This window comes from Pipistrellus hanaki (genome assembly GCF_964339955.1).
Source record: "Pipistrellus hanaki genome assembly, chromosome: 10".
Taxonomy (NCBI): domain Eukaryota; kingdom Metazoa; phylum Chordata; class Mammalia; order Chiroptera; family Vespertilionidae; genus Pipistrellus; species Pipistrellus hanaki.
Genome location: NC_140512.1, coordinates 14,878,914 through 14,899,260, shown reverse-complemented (window position 1 = coordinate 14,899,260; position 20,347 = coordinate 14,878,914). Strand labels below are relative to the sequence as shown.

The window sequence follows — 20,347 nt, the reverse complement described above, 5'->3', positions numbered from 1 at the left end:
ATTTTAGGGTTTGCACTGTTTTTGTAAAACTGGTTTCAATATACTTTTATCAAACTAGAAAAAGTTACCACGTATGTCCCTAGGAAAAATCTTAACTTATGCCAAGAAAATAAGACCCACAAGAACAGATATAAATAAAATGACAGGCAATAGCAAAATGAAATGGAAATAAAGAATGTAGTGAGATGTTTTTTGATATTGAATAATATTGAAGGCTTAGGTACAAAATCAGACTTATATTTTAAAAATGATTTTTAACTATTGTATGTTACTCCCAAACCAACGTTTTTAGCTCTACACCCTCCCTAACAATCATACTTGCAACTGCCTGATAGACAGTTCTGTGTAAATGTCACATATTTACCACAAAGTTTTCTCCTCCCCAAAGATAAGTTCTCTTTTCTCCTAAATTCCCTTTAGGGCATCATCATGCTCTCAAGTCAGAGACCTGAGAATTCCAACTCCTAACAATTTCTCACTTCTAGTGCCAAAACTATCACCAAACCCAGCATATCCTAGCTCTTTCACATTTCTCCCCCTTCTCTGTTCCTCACTGTTTCTACCCTAATTCTAGCCCTTCCATCTTTCCCCCAAAATCTTTACCAAAAAAACCTTCCTCCCTTCAATCTTACTCACTCCAGCTCATTCTCTACACTTTCTCCAGATTAACATGCCTCAAATGCTAACGACTGCCAGCTTAAAACTCCTCAGTGGTTACACACACACACACACACACACACACACACAGCCCGCATACCTAGAACAACTTATTATTTCCACATATGGGATTCACACCCCTATCCCACTGCTCCTGTCTGCAATACCCTCCTCCCTGCTCGTTAGCTGGCTCACTCCTGTTTACCTCTCAAGGGCCACTCAGGGTCACTTTGTCCAGGACGACTGCTTGACACACACACAAGCCTCTGACAGCAGGCTGTGTGTTTGATGCCTTTTTCATTCCTCAGTGCACTCTCAGCATACTTTTATCATACTGGAGTGGAGCATATTGATTTATTTGCCTGTCTCTTGAAATTTGACAGATATTCCTTAAAGGTAAGTGCTTATCACCTTTGCTTCTTGAAATCCTAGCAAAGCTTACTGAATCAAATTAAAAATGAATCAAACTATGGAAGAAAATAGATGAGAGGATATATTCTTTTAAGAATAATTTATTGGCTTTTATTAGAGCAAGGAAGGGAGAGGGAGAGAGAAAAACATCCATGGGCTGCCTCCTGCATGGCCCCTACAGGGGATCAAACCTGCTACCCTGGCATGTGCCCTTGACAGGGGATGGAATCGACAACCTCCCTGGGCACAGGACAAGGCCCAACCAACTAAGCCACACAGGTCAGGCCAGTAACCGTTACTTTACTTAATAATGACCCCAATGTGCAAGAGTGGTGATGCTGGCAATTCGGATATGCCAAAAAGAAGTCATAAAGTGCTTCCATTGAGGTACATAGGTAAAGGGGGGAAACCATAGAAAATATGGGGTTTGGGACTATCTGCAGTTTCAGAGATCTGCTAGGAGTCTTGGAATATTTCTCCTGTGGATAAGGAAGCACTACTATACATAAGACATTTCTCTGAGAAGGAAATGTTATTGATTTTTTTTTTTAGGGAGGTGTGTGTGTGTGTGTGTGTGTGTGTGTGTGTGTGTGTGTCAAATAAGTCTTCTTAGGTCAGAACTACAACGCCAAATACAATAAATTCCTGTTTGGTCAAAACAGTCCATTGATTTTCTTCATAACTTCTAACACTGTCTCCTAAAAAGGAAAAAACTCTCAATTCTTGATAGAAAGTTTTCAACATCCTAATCCTCTATCCACTCTTTTTTTTAAAGAGGCATATTTCAGAATATAGAACAACTCATTTAGACTTCTAAATACAAAACGAGAACTACGGGCCCTCACCTTTGGAAGATCTGCTGGGCCAAGGGTTTCCTGAAGGTTTCCTGCTTTTTGAAGCTGTTTTCTTCTCAGGATGATGCCAACAGCTGACAGCAGCTTTGGCGAAAGTCTTCAGCAAACAAGGGTGGGGACTGCTGAAGAAGAGAATCACAAAGGTTCCTGAAAAAGAAAAGAAAAATGCAGAACAGTGAACAATTGTTTGGGGTTAGTTTATTCTATTGACCGGAGATTTCATCCTATTATCCTACTACAATTGACAAGGAGAACTTAATACATATTAACTTCCATGATTAGATTTGAATTAAGGATTACTGTATTAAGGGCATCAATGATTAAGAAACTTGAAGCAATTTAATGGCAACAGGTAATGAAATAAAGGCAACATAATTCCAATTACATTTTGGTCTGAATGATCCCTAAGTAACAGGAAACACGCCATACACAAATCAAAAAAGGAAAAGAAAGCCCTTGATCCTATTCTGCTCTCATACTTCATGGGAATACACCACGCTTTATAGTCACATCAACACACCGGCCACGAATCTATCATAATACAGACTTAAAAGAACAAACAACGAAGAGCTAAGCATTTGATCAACGTTGACAATGTCAGAGAGGAACTCAGCAATGCAATTACGCCTTGCAGGTGGCTTAGACGGCGGAGAGAAAAGAGGCATCTGGGAATAAGGAAAACAAGCATAAGGTTAGAGTGGAACTACACAGAGTGAAACCTTAATTAAACAGAAGTGCTTGAGTCATGTGTTTATTTAATACCTCCCTTTAATGAAAAAGGGTGAGGATCACAGAGAGGATTGTTTGGGGTGAGTCTGTGGTGAGAAGAGCGGAGGACAGGAGATCCGGACCTGCCTCCACTGCTTGCTGTCTCACCCAGGCGTGCTACGTGCTTAATGTTGTGGCCACATTAGCACCATGGGGAGAGCTTTCAAAAAATTTGACGGCTTGGCCCCTGCACAAGCCAAGTAAATCCTTGGCCAATTAAATAAGAATTTCAGGTGGGATGGACCCCAAGTATAGGCGTTTTTTTGTTTGTTTGTTTGTTTGTTTGTTTGTTTTTTAAATAGAGAAAGCCAGAGATGCTCTTTGATCACTCATCTAGCTTTAACATTGTCTTTTCCACATTGTCTTTTCCACATATTGTCTTTTCCACATAGTTATGCACCTCATAACTAGTTGTTTATTTTATTTTTTTAAATATATTTTATTGATTTTTTACAGAGAGGAAGAGAGAGGTAGAAAGTTAAAACATTGAAGAGAGAGAAACATTGATGTTTCTGCCAAGTTACATGGCCTTGACCAGAATCAAACCTGAAACCGCTCAGTCCACAGGCTGATGCTCTCTCCACTGAGCCAAACCAGTCAGGCTCAAGTTTGTTTTAAAAACAAATTCCATTTAAAACAATAGTATCCAAAATTTAAATACCCAGTCCTAGTCAGTTGCTCAGTGGCTAGAGCATTGGCCAGTGGATCAAGGGTTGTGGGTTTGATTCCAGTCAAGCACAGGTACCTCGGTTGTAGGCTTGATCCCTGACCCTGGGTTACGTGCAGGATGCAACCCATTGATGAGTCTCTCTCACATTGATGTTTCTCTCTTTGTGTCTCTCCCTCTCCCTTCCACTGTCTCTAGAAATCGAAAGAATCAGGTGAGGATTAATAACACAACAAAATTTTTCAAATCCCAGTAAAATTAAATAGTTCCCCAATTTTCTGAGATGTGCAGTGACTTATGCAAGGTCTGAGCAAACTCCGGGACAGCATCACGTTTTCTGGGGAGGCTAAAGTGGGATCGTGCACTGGGGCTGCACGGAACTCTATTTCAGCCTGGAGTGGGGATGATCAGAAGATGTGGAGCCACACTGACGACTAGGTACAGATGCCATGGCTGTGTGGGCAGAGGGGAGCCTAACCTCAGGTTCCTGCCCCTTAAGGAATCATAAGGATAAAAATAATCCTGGTGGCTAAATAATTGAGCACTTCAGGTGAGCTACAGACTGTGCTAAGAAGAAAGGGCTTGAATCCTCACAAGAACTCTCTGACCTAAGTACTATTATTATCTGCAATTTATAAAAGAGAAGCTGAAGCCAAGAGAGCTTAGTCTCGTCTCCAAAAGAGTGGAACTAGAATTTAAAAGAGCGGGGCTCTCTGCTAACCATAAATTGCCTTAAGGGAATGCAGTGATCAGGCAGCTAGAGGCAAGGCTACTCCGCCCTTGTCCAGCTTTGTCTTCTTTTGTCACAAAGCATTTTCTCGCATTGGAAAGTGGAAACAGAAGCATCCAGGGGTCTTCCCAGTGCTTTCAGATTTTCTCAGATTAAAGAACTAATTTGTTTGGGAAAGGATTACTAACATTTCTCCCTTCACAACACGCACGCACACATGCACACATGCACGCACGCACATGCAAACACACACACACACACACACACACACACACACACACACAGTTCCAAATTGATAAAGTTAGAATGCTGAGATTTAATTATGCTATTTTGGAGAATTCAGTTCAGGCAACTGTCAGAAGAGTCATCACTGAAATCCGTCCTAAGTGACTCGGACCACCCTGACATAGGAGTGTAAAAGCCTAGCTAAATCTCTGGAACATCACTTACAGTTCATTTGGCAAAAACTCACCAAACTTTCTTACACTCATCTTAAATCATCTTGGAGAGGTATTATCTTTGTTGCAATATGCTGTCTCATTATATTTACCTTATGCAAAATCATTTTCTTTCTTTAAAGTATTGTTATTAGCCTTAGTTGGTTAGAGCACCATCCTGATATACCAAGGTTATGGGTTCAATCCTTGGTTAGTCAACATACAAGAATCAACCAACAAATGCAAAAATAAATGGAACATCAAATTGATGTTTCTCTCTCTTTCTATCTTCATTTCTCTCCTTCCCCCTCTCTCACCCTCTCAAATCAATAAATAAAAATGAAGGTTTTATTTTCATCCCATTAATGTGTTACCTTTATCGAATGGTGTTCATTATTCCAACCTGCTCAAAACTCTGGCTTCTCAATTCTGTCCTTCCAAATATTTTTTATGCTTCTCACCTTCATGTTATCTACAAATTAGATAAGCATGCCATCTAGAATAACGTTCATGCTATCATAAAAATTGGATACTATTTCACACAGCAAACTGTGGCATAAAAATAATGAAAACTGTCTGGCCGGTGTGGCTCAGTTGATTGGGCATCATCCTGTGCACAGGGAGGTTGCTAGTTCCATTCTCAGTCAAGGACCACATGCCCAGGTTGTGGGCTGGATCCCCAATCAATGTTGCGCTCTCACATCAATGTTCTGCTTTCTCTCCCTCTCTCTTAAAAAATCAGCAAACTATTTTTTTTAAAAGAAAACCTAATAGACAATAAATTAAAATCAATTTATTTTACTGCCAAAGTCATTACTTAATATTAATAATTACCAATTCTCCAAATAGACTGGAAATCATCCCGAAGATATAAATAGCTACATAAACTGACGTGACCAAACAATTCATCTGCTGAATCAAGGTTTTACTATTTATTTGATGGGGACTGCGAATCCCAGGAGAATTAGGTTCCAGCGTCATTAGAAAAAATTAGGCCATAGCTAAGATAATTGGCAACATGAACTTTGTAGTTAGAGTAATTACCTGTGCAGCAGACCAAGAAGTTATGTTTGAGAAGCATATTGCAAAAACAGAGCCAACTTAGCTTCATCCTTCCCTGAGGCAATCATGGAAATTAGCAAAATCTGTCATTTTAGGTCATCTGGTGTACTCCTGCCAAAGTGAAATTGTTTTCCGAAGATCTCAACTGCTTTGTCTAATTTACCTTTCCGTTAGCCTGGGATCTCTTCGTACAGCTAAAAGCCCTGCACCAGAGAGCTTTTTAAGTTCTCATGTCTGCTTTTTTTGTTTTTTTCTGTCTCTGCCATTACTGTCAGGATGTCAAACTCCAATTTCTCGCGGTGGTCAGTGTGCCTGCCTGGAGTAACCAAACCTTCTCCACTGTCCTAACTGGATACACTTGTGCCTCCTAGGGGTGTAGTATGCCTGTAGAGTCCACACCTTCTCTGTTGACCATGCAGAGGCCTTCTTGGCCTGCTTTTTTCTCAGCTGTGTGAATTACTAAATTGTTCATTCAACAATCACTGTTTAGATCTGCTGGGGATGAGGTACTGCCCTGGGGGACCACACGAAACTGGAAGGTGACTGAGACACCAAGACTTGCAGATAAAAGACAGAGATTAGATATAATACTACCAGAGATCCAACTCTGCCTGCAGCCAGATTGTTACTCTCAGAGTTTAATCTGTCTGAGGCTATAGACCAGTGGTTCCCAATGTGGGGCACATGCCCCATGGGAGAGCAACTTGATTTAAGGGGGGCAATTTGAGAATGAGTTATTAAGTGAATTTTTTGCATTTATTATGGTCCTAGGGGCCTCATAGATAGTATATAAGTATATATAGTGACATATTTATGCATTTCAGTTCTTTATTATGTTTTGAAACTTGGCTATTTTTTCATATCACTTCATATTATTATTTTTTTTAACAATTTCTTAGTGATTTCTTTCTTAGTACTTCAATTCTCCTTTCATTCTTTTATTTCTTTCATGGATGCCATGTTCTTTGGAAGCGTGTTTAGACCAAGTTACTGAATGACCTTCCTCCATGTGAATAGGAGTTTGCTTTTTTTAATATTAAGAATTATACACTGAGTGGCCAGATTATTATGATCTCTGAATGCATAATAATCTGGCCACTCAGTGTATATCCTATATAATAGAAGGCAAATATGCAAATTGTCCCCTCGACCAAGATTTTGACCAGCAGACAGACCAGCCAACCGCCCATGTCCAGGCTGGCCGGACCCCACCCATGCACGAATTCATGCACCTGGCCTCTAAAATACACACACACACACACACACACACACACACACACACACAAACACTGAGTAGCCAGATTATTATGTGTTCAGAGATCATAATAACCTGGCCACTCAATGTATGTCACAGGGGAGAGGGCATCAGGATTTTAGAGATGCTTCGGTGGGGCATGGCCAAAAACAGGTAGGGAACCACTGCTATAGACCATTCCACAGGATGAGACAAGACGTTTTCAACCTGGTGGGACAACTACTTCCCCCATTCCCCCCAGGCAAAAGCTGCCTGGATAGTAATGGTCTGCCTGAGAAAGATGTCCTCTGTAGTCTGGGGGAATGACTCAGCACAGTAAACTGGGGGTGGCTGCCTTCTAAGCTCTAACCCCCAAGGTCCTAAACCCTGCATTATTCACAGATGACATGATATTGAACTTAGAGAACCCTAAGACTCCACACAAAAAAACTACTAAATTTAATAAGTGAATTCAGCAATGTTGCAGGATACAAAATTAACACCCAGAAATCAATGGTATTTTTATACACCAATAATTAATTCTCAGAAAGAGAAACTAAACAAATAATCCCATTTACCATTGCAACAAAAACTCAGATACTTAGGAATAAACTTAACCAAGGAGGTAAAAGACCTGTGCTCTAAAAACTGCAGGACATTGAAAAAAGAGATAGAGGAAGATATAAACAAGTGGGAAAATATACCATGTTCATGGATTGGTAGAATTAACATCATTAAAATATCCATACTACCCAAAGCAACCTATAGATTCAATGCAATCCCCATTAAAATACCAATGGCTTATTTCACAGACCTAGAACAACTACTCCAAAATTTTATATTAAACAAACAAAAAAAAAGACCCCAAATAGCCACAGCCATCTTGAAGAAGAAGAAGGTTGGAGGGATCATAATGCCAGATATCAAGCTATATTACAAAGCCACTGTTCTCAAAACTGCCTAGTACTGGCACAATAACAGGCATACAGACTAATGGAACAGAACAGAGACCACAGAAATTGACCCTAGCCATTACACTCAATGGATATTTGAAAAAGGAAGCAAGAGCATACAATGAAGTAAAAATGGTCTCTTCAGCCAGCATGGCTCAGTGGTTGAGCATCGACCTATGAACCAGGAAGTCACGGTTTGATTCCCAGTCAGGGCATATGCCCAGGTTGCAGGTTCAATCTCTATTGTGGGGCAGGCAGAAGGCAGCTGATCAATGATTCTCTCTCATCATGAATGTTTCTCTCTCTCTCTCCCTCTTCCTTCCTCTCTGAAATCAATAAAATATATATATATATATATATATATATATATATATATATATATATTTTAAATATATTTTATTGATTTTTTACAGAGAGGAATGGAGAGAGACAGAGAGCTAGAAACATCGATGAGAGAGAAACATTAATCAGTTGCCTCCTGCACACCCCACACTGGGGACATGCCTACAACCAAGGTACATGCCTCAGACCAGAATTGAACCTGAGACCCTTCAGTTCACAGGCTGACACTCTATCCACTGAGCCAAACCGGTTTCGGCAATAAAAATATATTTTTTTTAAAATCAAATAAATAGTGTTGAAAAAACTGGACAGATACATGAAAAAAAAAAAAAAAAGAAAGAAAGAAAAAGAAAAAGAAACTAGACCACCAACTTATACCATACACAAGAATAAATTCAAAATGGATAAAAGGCTTAAATGTAAGTAGAGAAACCATAAAAATCCTAGAAGAAACCATAGACAGCAAAAATCTCAGACATCTCTCATAGCAATATGTTTGCTGATACATTTCCTAGGACAAGGGAAACAAAAGAGAAAATAAACAAATGGACTACATCAAAATTAAAAGCTTCTGCACAGCAAAAGAAACAATCAACAAAATGAAAAGGAAGCCCACTGTATGGAAAAAGATATTTGGCAATGATACATCTGATAAAAGGTTAATATGCAAAATATATAAGGAACTCATACAACTTAAAAGCAAGTCAAACAATCCAATTTAAAAAATGGACAAAGGACCTAAATAGACACTTCTCTGAAGTGGACATCCAGATGGCCAAGAGACATATGAAAAATGCTTATAGTCACTAATTATCATAGAGATGCGAATTAAAATTAAAATGAGGCATCACCTCACACCTTTCAGAATGACTATGGTCAACAAACCAACAAATGACAAGTGCTAGCCAGGATGTGGAGAAAAGGGAATCCTAGTACACTGCTGGTGGGAATGCAGACTGGTGCAACCATTATGGAAAGCAGTAGGGAGTTTCCTCAAAAAAACTAAATATGGAACTTCCGTTTGACCCATTAATCTCACTTCTAGGAATATATCCTAAGAAACCTGAAAAGCCAGTCAGAAAAGAAATATGCACCCCTATGTTCATAGCAGCACAATTTACCATAGGTAAGATCTGGAAACAGTCCAAGTGCCCCTCAGTAGATGAGTGGATTTAAAAAAAAAAACAAAAAACTGGTACATTTCACCATGGAATACTATGCAGCAGTAAAAAAGAAGGATCTCTTACTTTTTGAGACAGTATGGAGGTACCTGAAGAGTATTGTGCTAAGAGAAATAAGCCAGTCAGAGAAAGAAAAGTATCATTTTGTGTCGAATGGCATTTTGCGGTTTATTTTGCACAGAACTAATCTCACTTAATACTGAAAAATAAGATTTTCTTGACATTTTACAGACAGCGTTTCAGTAAGAGTAGGTGACTTCCCAATAATTCATCACAGCTAGCAAGTGTCAAAGTCAGGACCCCAGAGGTAAACGTCGAGATTCAAAGACCACAATACTTCCACCAGCCCATAGTTGCATGCACTGTTTATACAGAGTGAATGACTAGGAAGCAACATGTGCATGTAGTTACTTTTGAAACTGGCTGGCATATGTTTGGTCTTCATCATTTTACGAGGTGAGCAATTCTCTTATCTAATAGAGGAGAAAACTGGGACACAGAAAGTGACTAAGGACCCACGGTTATAGAGCTAGCACGTGGGAGAAAGTGATAAATACCGGGAGAGCGGTGCCACCAGGAAGAGACACGGAGGAAGTCACCAGGTCTGTTGCTAGGAAGAGCACTAAGAAAGTTTGGGAACGTTTTCTCCCGTCCCCAGCACAGGGAGACTTTTCTTCTCTTGTACATCCTGTGAGAAGACCCTGGCGCTGGAAATGAGCAAAGAGTGGCCATTCCAAGAGGAGAGGAAAATGCGATGCTTCCCCTTTCCTTCCTCCAAGATTGTGAGCGCCTTGGCAGCACCCACAGCCCCAGCGTAGGACTCCGCCTGCTGCTGGAACACTTGCTGTGTATGTTTTCTGTAATTTCCAATTCTTTGGACAGATCACACTGGTTGAGCAGAGCAGAGAGAAAAGACCTTTGGCATACGTGGCCTTATAATTTGGCATGCATGGTGACTTTGCAGTTACTGCCCAGAAGACTCATAAACCCAAGATTTGGCAGTGTGCTAGGACACCCACTTGAATCACACACATTTGCTGGCTGCTTAGGCACTCATCCCTCAGTGCAGTACTCCGAACCAGTTTTTAGGAACGAAAAGAGGGAGCCAATTAAAAAAAAAAAATTTTTAAATGCATTCAGTGAGTAACTTTCATGGCCCAGACATAAGGCTGAAGGCTTCTTTCAATCCTACAACAATTCCCTAAGGTGGCCATTGTTCCATATGCGCATATGGGGCGGTAACACACCCCAAAGTCAGAGAGCTTGTCCATGTCAGGGATGGGATTTGAACCTGGTATGAGGGCAGGGGAGGGAGCCACTACTTGAGAAATAAAACTTTGTCAATGTTGGAAAGGCAGTTAGGTTTAGATCTGAGATATATGTAAAGAAACACACAAGGCTGCCCTGGCTGGTAGCTCATTTGGTTGAAGAGGCATCCTATACACCAAAAGGTTGCAGGTTCAATTCCCAGACAGGGCACACACCTAGGTTGTGGGCTGGATCTTCAGTCGGGGTGCATATGGGAAGGTCAATGTTTCTCTCTCACATCTATGTTTCTCTCTCACATCAATGTTTCTTCCTCTCTCTCCCTGCCCCTCTACCCCCACCCCCATCCTCTCTCCCTCAAACCGATATCCCTGGGTGAGGATGTTTTAAAAGCCCACCAAAAAACCCACAAGGCACTTCACGGACACATGTTCCACAGGAAAAGCCAGAAGCCTCTACAAACCTTTCCATGTTCTTGCCCCAAAGCCTCAGAAATCAGTCCCCACAGGGCCTGCTGTGTCCCAAAAACTTAGAGGTAGAGAAGTGTGTCAGAGACAGGAAGGTCCCTGGGCTCCCACTGATAAAGTACACAGGGATCCAAAGCAGAAAGAAAGCGCTTCTGGCTGCGATCAGGTAGTTCACTACTAACACCTCATTGGCGATGAAAGGAGGGAAATGGAATGATAACCCCAGGCAGCAGCAGAGAGGAGAAGCCAGAGGAGATCTGAGCACGTTTGAAGGTTTGGAAGACAGGTATAATAAGGAGACACAGGGAGAGAAAGAAGCTGCAAATGGCAAAAGTAGAGGACAGAGCCAAGGCTGGGTACATGGGGCTTGGTGAAAGGGACACAGGCATAAGTAATGTAGGGAGTTCCTATTGTACGTTAGCCACTTCATTTACCTCAACCTAAGGAGACTCACTTCACCTCTTCTCCCTGTGGGAGGATAGGCCTCAGATTGAAGCACTTCTGAAATTACCTTCAAGAACTAATGCAACATGCAGCCCATGTGAAGAAATGTGCTTATTTGCACATTGCCCTGTCCTCTTATAATACTAAGAACAGTTGGAGTGAGTCAAAATGAAACCAAATGCCATCACACCTCAACTGTAACACAAATGCCTTGCAACCTCGAACTTGACAGGATAAACAAAACAAAAACTGTTTTGATGATTCTGAAAAGCAACTGAACTGGTTCCAACTTCAGCAGGGCTTTGTTTATTTTGCCCAGCTCCCTTTATAAACATTGAGTGAGTGCTTATTGGGTAACACACACTAGTTTGAAGCTGGAATGCTAATTACATTTATTTTTGTTCCTTGTTCTGTCTGGGTTGTTTTAGACAGCGTTTTATTTTTATTTGAGAGAAGTTTTAAAGCTATTTTAAAATAATGTTCATGTTTTTTTTTTCCTGATTAAAAAAAGTTTTTCTTTTTCAAAATATGAAAAGGACAGAAATTTTTTAAATGAAGAACAAGTGTTTTCTTCCACCACCATACATAAAAATTGTCAATATTTTGGTGTTTGTCTTGCAAGTGTTTTACTTTTCCTATATGTATATGTGTCTGCATTTTTGAAAGTAGCAGTTGTATCATACAGTGTGCATGGATTCAGTAACGTGCTGTTCTCACTTTACAATATAAAATGAACATAATTCTATAATAAGTTTTAGTTTCTGCATAATATTTTACCATATAAAAATCATATTCATTTAATCCATTTTCTAATATTGGCCATAAGTACTATTTCATTAGCTAACTTTTTATATCACTTTCTAAAGATGTGCTATTTTACTAGCACTGGCTGAAAAATAGCCAGTAAAATTCTTACCCGATTGCTATGTGGAACATTATTCAATGAGAGGGTTTCAGGCAGCACCTGCTCAGAGCAGCACCAACAGACATCCTGCCTGGTTCCACCTTTTCCCATCCCAGCCTCCCCTACCTGATTGCCACACATCTGTACTTTGACAATGAGTAGTCTACTCCATTACATATGATCAGAGGCACTGGCTGACCCTTAACCCAGATCATTTTAAAAGTTTGAATTTCCATGAACATAGCAGAGCAGGACAGATGAACCAATTGGCCCTCAAACCCGTACTGTGAGTGGAGGCAGTTCTTCCTGGGACAGAGAGTTTATGGGAACACTGACAGCCTGACATAAAATAATGATAACATTTCTTTTTGTCATGTATGGTCATATTATGCCTCAAAAAGAGTCATACTATGTCTCAAAAGAAACAAAGGGCTAGATTGTGAAATTATCAAAAACGACTTTCTTTTGTGTTGTTATCTATAATAATAAAAGCATAATATGCTAATTAGACCAGATGACCTTCTGGACAACCTTGCAGATGAAACCGGGGCTGTGAGAGAAGCCTGGGTCCTGGGTGCCAGAGGGAATGGGGGAAGGAAGGCCTGCTCTTGCATGAATTGCGTGCACCGGGCCTAAGTTATCAAATATTAGGTAACAACAGCTCATGATTCTGAGTCTTTACTCTAATAGTTCTCAACCCTCTGTTTATTTTAAATATGTGTATCTGTATGTTAATTACAACTCAATAAAGTTGTTAAAAAATTAAGACCCCAGGTGCCCAAAACCTATACCTGAGATTCTGATTTAACTGGTCTTGAGTGGGGTTCCTAATGTGAAGCCAACAACCATTGATCTACCATGTCATGAATCTTCCCAAATTAAAATGATCAATTCATTGATATCCTATATAATAGAGGTAATATGCAAATTAACCCTCACAAGTTGGCTGCCTATGACCAGGCCAGCAGTGGGGTTAGTGAGGGACAACCAAATGACTGAACAAGCAGGCTGTGTGGGGTGATCAGGTAGGCAGGGGGGAGGGGGGCATGTGGGGAGACCAGGCCAGTGTGTGTGGGGGGGCAATTAGGGGCGACCACGCTAGCAGAGGAGGGCAGTTGGGGGTGATCAGGCTGGCAGCAGGGGGCAGTAAGGGGCAACCAGGCAGGCAGGCAGGTGAGCGATTAGAAGCCAACAGTCCAGGATTATGAGAGAGATGCCCCACTGCTAGTTTAGGCCCAAACTGGCAGTCAGACATCCCCTGAGGAATCCTGGATCTGGATTGGAGAGGGTGCAGACTGGGCTGAGGCAGCCCCCCCACCCCCACCCCCGGGGCATGAATTTCATGCACTGGGCCTCCAATAACTGCTATAAAATTGGCAAGAGAATGTTTTTAAAGAAGTGGTTTTGTCATTTTCAAGTACAAAGAATAATCTGTTATTTTAAACAGTGCTACCCAGCAAAATATTTTAATTTTGCCTTAATAATTTGTAATAACTCATTAATCAAACTTTAAAGAGCCTGCTAGAGAACACCATAACCCCCTCCTGACTTTTGAGGCTCTATGCCAGGTCCATCTATAGATCCCGAGACAGCTTCACATTATAAAAAAAAATAGCCAAGCCTTCTTCTTAGAGAAAATTAATCTTTAATATTCACTCACATTTACTCTGCTATTAACAAGAGACTCCTAACATAATTAGTGTCGGCTTTGAGTGCCGTTTGGAGCTGCACCCAGCTGGAAATGGGCCACAGGGTTTCATTCCTCACCAAGGCCGAGCACTCCCTGAAAGGGATCAGAAGAAAAGAAATGGACCCGCCTTCATTCAGGAAGAAATGGTCTTAGTTCACTGGGATGACTGTGTGTGGTAGCGGGGACAGAACTATGGCTGGCACCGTTCCCTGTCACCTCCGGCCTCCACAAGGCACCACAAAATGGAAGTCACAGATAAAGGAAGGACTCTGGGTGGGGAACGAGAGGTGTGCCATGTCCGGGAGCTGCTGGCCAAACACCTGACCAGGTGAAAACGCAGCTGAGGAGCAGCAGAACTCAGTTCGACTGCTTTAGGCACAACCAACGAGTGGACATCAAGCAGGAATTCAAGAGTAAGATTAGCATCCATGTCTGCAGACAGTTCAGAGAAACGTAAACTGGAAGAAGGCATGAATTTCAGACTGCGGACCACTATCATGATTTTAGGTAAAATTAAGTAATACTGAACTTGTTTTTTCTCAATAGAAATGGGTGAGATAGTTTATATCTCATACAGGAAAAAAAATAAAAATAAAATCTACTTGTGACTTACTCTCAGATCCATGCCTGTTCCCTCCTGCTAACAGCCAGGATAGAGAGCTACACTCATACTAAAACCTGGGGCTCCCCTTGACACTTCCTCCCCAAACTTCCCCACCTGCGGACGCCCACTGTTGGCCTCTCTTCAGAGCCTCTTTACACCCATGCCTGGATTAGTTTTCAATTCCATTTTCACTCCAAATGCCGATTTCTCAGATCACTCCAGACTCCAGGCACCAGGCCTGAGGACCAGGTCACCCATCTGCATCCCAGGGCCCAGATCAGGGTCCAAGACCCAGTTTTTTGGTGGGGGAGCCACAATGCTTAAACTACTCCCTCCACCACACACACTGTTCGAACATCACCTCATGAGAGACCGGCAATGAACCCTCATTTCAGTGGCGAGAAATTCAACTTTAACAGAATTTCCCAAGGCAAAAGCAATCCTTATGCCCGTAGAAATTGTGAACATAAAGCTTCAGTTACCTTAACTTGCAAGATACAATAATATGCATAGACTTTTGGAAGAAACCTAGATTCTAAAACTATCTGTATTATAATTTCTGGTTCTCATTACCAAACTTGAAACCAAAATTATATATATCTTCCTATTATATCTTCCTTTTTACAAAGCTGTGTTTGGTTAATTTCCAACCAAATCGAGCCAAGTATATACCCTTTCTTTGCTTATTTCTGTCACTGCCCTGAGTTGGTTTTCAAATCATTACAAAGAGCAGAATGCTGAGACATTCAAAAACAGAGCTAGACTCAGAAAAGCCTGGTCAGCACAGAGATCTCTGACTCAGGAAAGCCCCAAATCCCTATTCTTGCAGTGCATTTTAGTCCAAATGTTGCAACTGAGTAGACCTTGAATTTCAAGTTCACAAACTCCATTCAAGTATAGGTACAAAAATATAAGCCCACGTGTATATACTAAATAGCCCATGATTAAATGTTGGCCTGTTTTCTTGTAGTGATTCTGATCACGGCAACTGTATTTCACTATTTATTTATTTATTTATTTATTTATTTTTTATATATAAAGAAAAGCCCTGTTAAAATCGTTTCGGTGTAAATGGATACTCAATATATAGACCTTTACAACATAACAAGTCGTTCCACATGAAGACTGGAGGATAGTTTCTTGGAGAAGAGACGAATGTGAAACACAAGTATGCTCTTTAACAGTGGGATGGGCGCCCGGGAGGACAGTAGCTGGCAATCCCCTCTGCCAGTGAAGCTCCAAGGGGCACCTGCAGGAACATGCTGATGCGTGGGCCCTAATCCCAGGGACCTAATTGGTGTAGGGTAGGGACTGGGCCTTGATCAATTTTTAAAGCTCATTCTAATGTCCATTAGAAGTAAAGCACCCCCGGAGGTAGGTTTTACCTCAATAGAATACTAAGAACTCTACCAAGCAGAACTGTTCGAGGAAAGAACAGCTCATCTCCTAGAATTGGGGTGGAGAGGGAGGAGGAGGGGGCAGTGCAGGGAGAGGACCGATTAGCCCACTGTCCCAGCAACCTTGGAAGGAGGGGCTCCATATATATATATATATATATATATATATATATATATATATATGCCTGAGCCCCAGTCAGGGACCATGGAATAAGGGATCCTAAAATCTTTGAAACGGATTGTTTCTTCTATACTAGATCTCCCTAGGGTCAGTATTTAAGGTAGAATAAGAAAACAAAATATCTGATTTGTAATGCCATCCTTAGAACAAAACAGCTTGTATAAAATCTTTCATATTGTCTGCATAAAAGCTGCCAAGCTACAAAATGAAAATTTTATTTTCAGAATTAGTCTATTAAATGTTGTCGTTCTATAATGAACTGGATTATATTCTAATTTTTTTATGCTCCTTCCCATCTTTCTACTACTTCAGCCTATAAAAAACAAAAACAAAAAACTTTTTAAAGTAATTGGCATCTGTTTTCCTTCCATTAATAAAAATTTTTAAAAATTCCTCATTCTAAATGTTCTTTGAAATGTATTGGCACCAGAATTATCTATGGATTTTTTTCAATTCTATTACTTTTTAAATTTTTTTCTTAAGCATTAATATAAAAATTTCCTCTGGGCCTTTCTGGGGAGATAAATTTTAGTTCTTACTTAAAGGGTCATACCGTTGAAGGGCTGATACTATATATGGTCTTTTGCAATTTGCATTTTCAATGTAACAACATGTCTTGAGATCCTTCCATACCAGTATCATTTTTAAAAAAAAAAAAAAATTGTTTATTGATTTTTAGAGAGGGAGAAAGAAAGAGGGAGAGAGTGAGTGAAACATCGATGTGAGAGTACAACACTGATTGGCTGCCTCCTTACCCCTTACCTGGGATTTAGCCCACAGGTGCCCATGACCAGGAATCAAACCAGCAACCTCCTGGTATATGAGACACCCAACCACCTGAGCCACAGCCACCAGAGCTGAGTCTGCATCACTTAACAGACACACAACATGTGGCTCCCATAGGGTTTCTCTCACGTGATTTTTCTTAGCCTGGGGTGTTTTTTACAGTGGCCTTCTCTGGCTATATTTCTGCCATGGACTTTGTGTTCTCTGAGAGACACCACAAACATTTCAGAAACATTTCATTATTTGTTATCAATTCCACTGTTAATAGAAATCTCATTTGATCCCATCTTCACTATTAGGAAAAAAACTGCAATGAATAAACATGTAAATATATATTACCCCAAAAAATGAAATTTCTGTGTCAATTATTTGCATTTCAAATTCTGGTAAAAAATATAGACTGACCTCCAAGATGGCTATGATTATATTTATACACTTATAACATTAGATAATTTCTTTTTTTTTCAATTAAAAAAAAACAACAACAACCAACCACCTTTGCATTTTGCCAAAGTTTGGAGTATAAACCAAAACAGCAACTTTCTAGATTGTTGTTGCATTTTTTTAAATAAAAATAATGAAGCTAAACTATCATAGCAGATAGTTAAATTCTACCCAAACCTGGCATTTTTGTTTAGATCCTAAGATTCCAAGAGACCTTTTCAGACAACTCCTTCTGATTTACAAATTCTTACCATTGCAGCCTTTAAAAGACAGCTCAAAGCTCACCTCCTCTGGGAAGCCTTCCTTGATCAATTCCCTTGATCTCACACATTTTTATTCTTCCTATACTCTGATCTCGCCATACCCACATATTCAGTTTGTGCTGACTCTTAAACCACCCTTTGTATCTCCCAATAGTACCAGTAAGGCAAAACATAGGAAGCAATTATCCACCAGAAGTGAATACACGTTTACTATGTTGTATATTTATTACGTGTACCTTCTCAGCCAGTATTTATTTATTGGATGTTGTATGGGACCCAATACAGTCCCTGACCCTGCTGCCACCTTTTCCACAACCCCGCCAGCTCTCTCAGTCTCCGTAGGGGTGATGCTCTGGCTCAGGCTCTGTCATGTTACCTTGTACTGGTCTGCTTCCCCTTGTGCCCTCACTATAGCTGCTCTGAAACTGCACCTCCTCAAAAAGCCTTTCCATGTAAGTTGTGCCTCAGACTCTGTTTCTAGAGAACCCAAGCTAAGGCAAGCCTACTATGTACACAAACACTGCATTATACATTAGAGCAGCCCTGGGTAGAGGTACAAAAGACATACAAGAAACCAATCCTGTCCACCACCCTACCATCTAATTGGGGAGTCAAGACAGCTACACATGTGAGAATAAGTGAGGAAGACAGAATGAAGGGCGGGGCGGGGGGGGGTGTGTGAAGCAAAAATGGATGGAATGAAGGGATTAATTGCATAGAGGGTTAGAAAACAGGAACTATTTTACAGTGCGCTTTGCAATAGGTCATCCAATAAATACAAAGGTAAAATGAAAAACATCCCATCTATCTAAGGCCAAATGCTAGGGAAGGGGAGGGGAGGGGGTGCTGGGGAGTGGCCCCAATGAAGACAGAGCTGAGGCGGTGTGTGTGCAGGGGAGGGCGGAGGGAAGGGGCAGGGCCGCCTCACCCTAGCAGAGGAGTTTGATGGGGAGCATGTTGCAGCGAGAAGCATGACAAAGGAGGTAATAAAAGCTTCTTAATTAAGTGGTTGTCCCACATCCTAATTTCTGCCCGCAAAAAGGAAACGAGAGGGCTCTGTGGCTCCCATAGGGTTTCTCTTATGTGGTTTTTCTTACCCTCAAGTGTTTTTCACTGTGGTCTTCTCTGTATTTCTACCATGGAGTTTCTCTCTCTCTCTCTCTCTCTCTCTCTCTCTCTCTCTCTCTCTCTCTCTCTCTCTCTCTCTCTCCCTCCCTCTCTCTCTCAGACACCACAGACATTTCAGAAACATTTCATTCGTTTTCTGCACCCAGAAGAATGACACTTCCACAACGGAATGGGGCCAGCAGCTCCCACTCCTCTGTCTCAGTGTGACCAAAATATCCACCTTCATCTCGCAGGGATTACTACAAGAGATTTAGATACCATATTTGCTTTAAATAAAACTGCAAATGCAATTCTAGGAGTAAGACAGAGACACAATAAAGACAAGCCCTTTCTTTTATAGCACCACAGTGCCTGTTTTAATCAGTATTTTACAGATGTTTTGAGACATCCCGGGAAAATTGATGTGTGTGACAATGTGGGGGAGTGCACGAAAGATAAAACCTTAGGCCTGTGGCAAAGAACTCTGCTTTATCAGAAGTCTGCTTTGTCATTATTTCTCTGATCACATGATCATAGAGATGTTTCTATGGCAGCAGGTCTCACGCTCTGCCCAGAAGGCAATCATGTCTGGATTTTTTTTTTTTTCTTTCAATCTAATTGCCTACCTCTTTGGAAAAGAAACACCTAACAATAAAAAAGTCTTTCTTAACTAGACAAAAACCTTGGGTTTTTATAAACCACTTTTCAGACTTGAAGTTCATGCCTGCATAGCGGAAGGCCTGAGACCTCCAACAAAGCAGAAAGAAACCGGTAGAAGAGAAAGGAAACGTGAATGAAATTTCAGTCCCTGCAGAACAGTTCTCACATCCTATTAATTACTATTGCCATTCATAATTAAGTGAGGTTCCTCACGGATCTTGCTAGCCCTGCTATCAAATAGCACCTACTTTTGTGAACTCTTAAAAGAGCTTTATGACAGTTCCCTCCCATTTCAGCTCCAAGCGGTTAACTTTTCTGCTCAATTAAATGACAATATAAACGCACGTTCTCCAGAGAAGATTCCTAGTTTGGGAACAGCACTTTGCAGGGGCTGCTATTATTGTCATTGGCCATTTATTTCAATTTTGCATCTTCCTCTTAAGGAGGAATTGACTAAATGCCTCATGATTCTCTTGCCATAAAACATGCTTTCCACAATTTGATCCACTTATACTGGTGCTTCTAGGGATACTTAAGTTGACTGCAGCAGCCTATGAAAATAGCAATGGAGAAAATAGATAATTTTCTCGTAACTGAGGTAAATATTCCAGCAATTCAATGGGTAGTTCATGTCACAATCACTTACAGAATGTTTTGCCTTTTTACTCAAATATCCAGCCCACAACCCCCAAATGTCTGGACACCAGGCAGGTGAATCTTCTTTCTTTTTTTATTTTCTTGTTTTACAAGTTACAGAGGTGACACCTGTTTGTCTCTGGTTAAACACACTAGCAGAGAGCCACCCATTACTCATCTTTCTGATATTACGGCAGCCCTT

General features: G+C 40.7%; 1 protein-coding gene across 27 annotated transcripts in view; it reads right to left on the bottom strand.

Moving 5' to 3' along the window:
* NRCAM (neuronal cell adhesion molecule) overlaps positions 1-20,347 on the bottom strand; it is a 235,413-nt gene that overhangs the window by 182,097 nt on the left and 32,969 nt on the right. For all 27 annotated transcript variants that reach the window (XM_084897729.1, XM_084897752.1, XM_084897754.1 and 24 more), the window contains exon 2: positions 1,914-2,069. The gene's annotated coding sequence lies outside the window, so the exon portion shown is untranslated. The remainder of the gene's footprint in view (positions 1-1,913; positions 2,070-20,347) is intronic.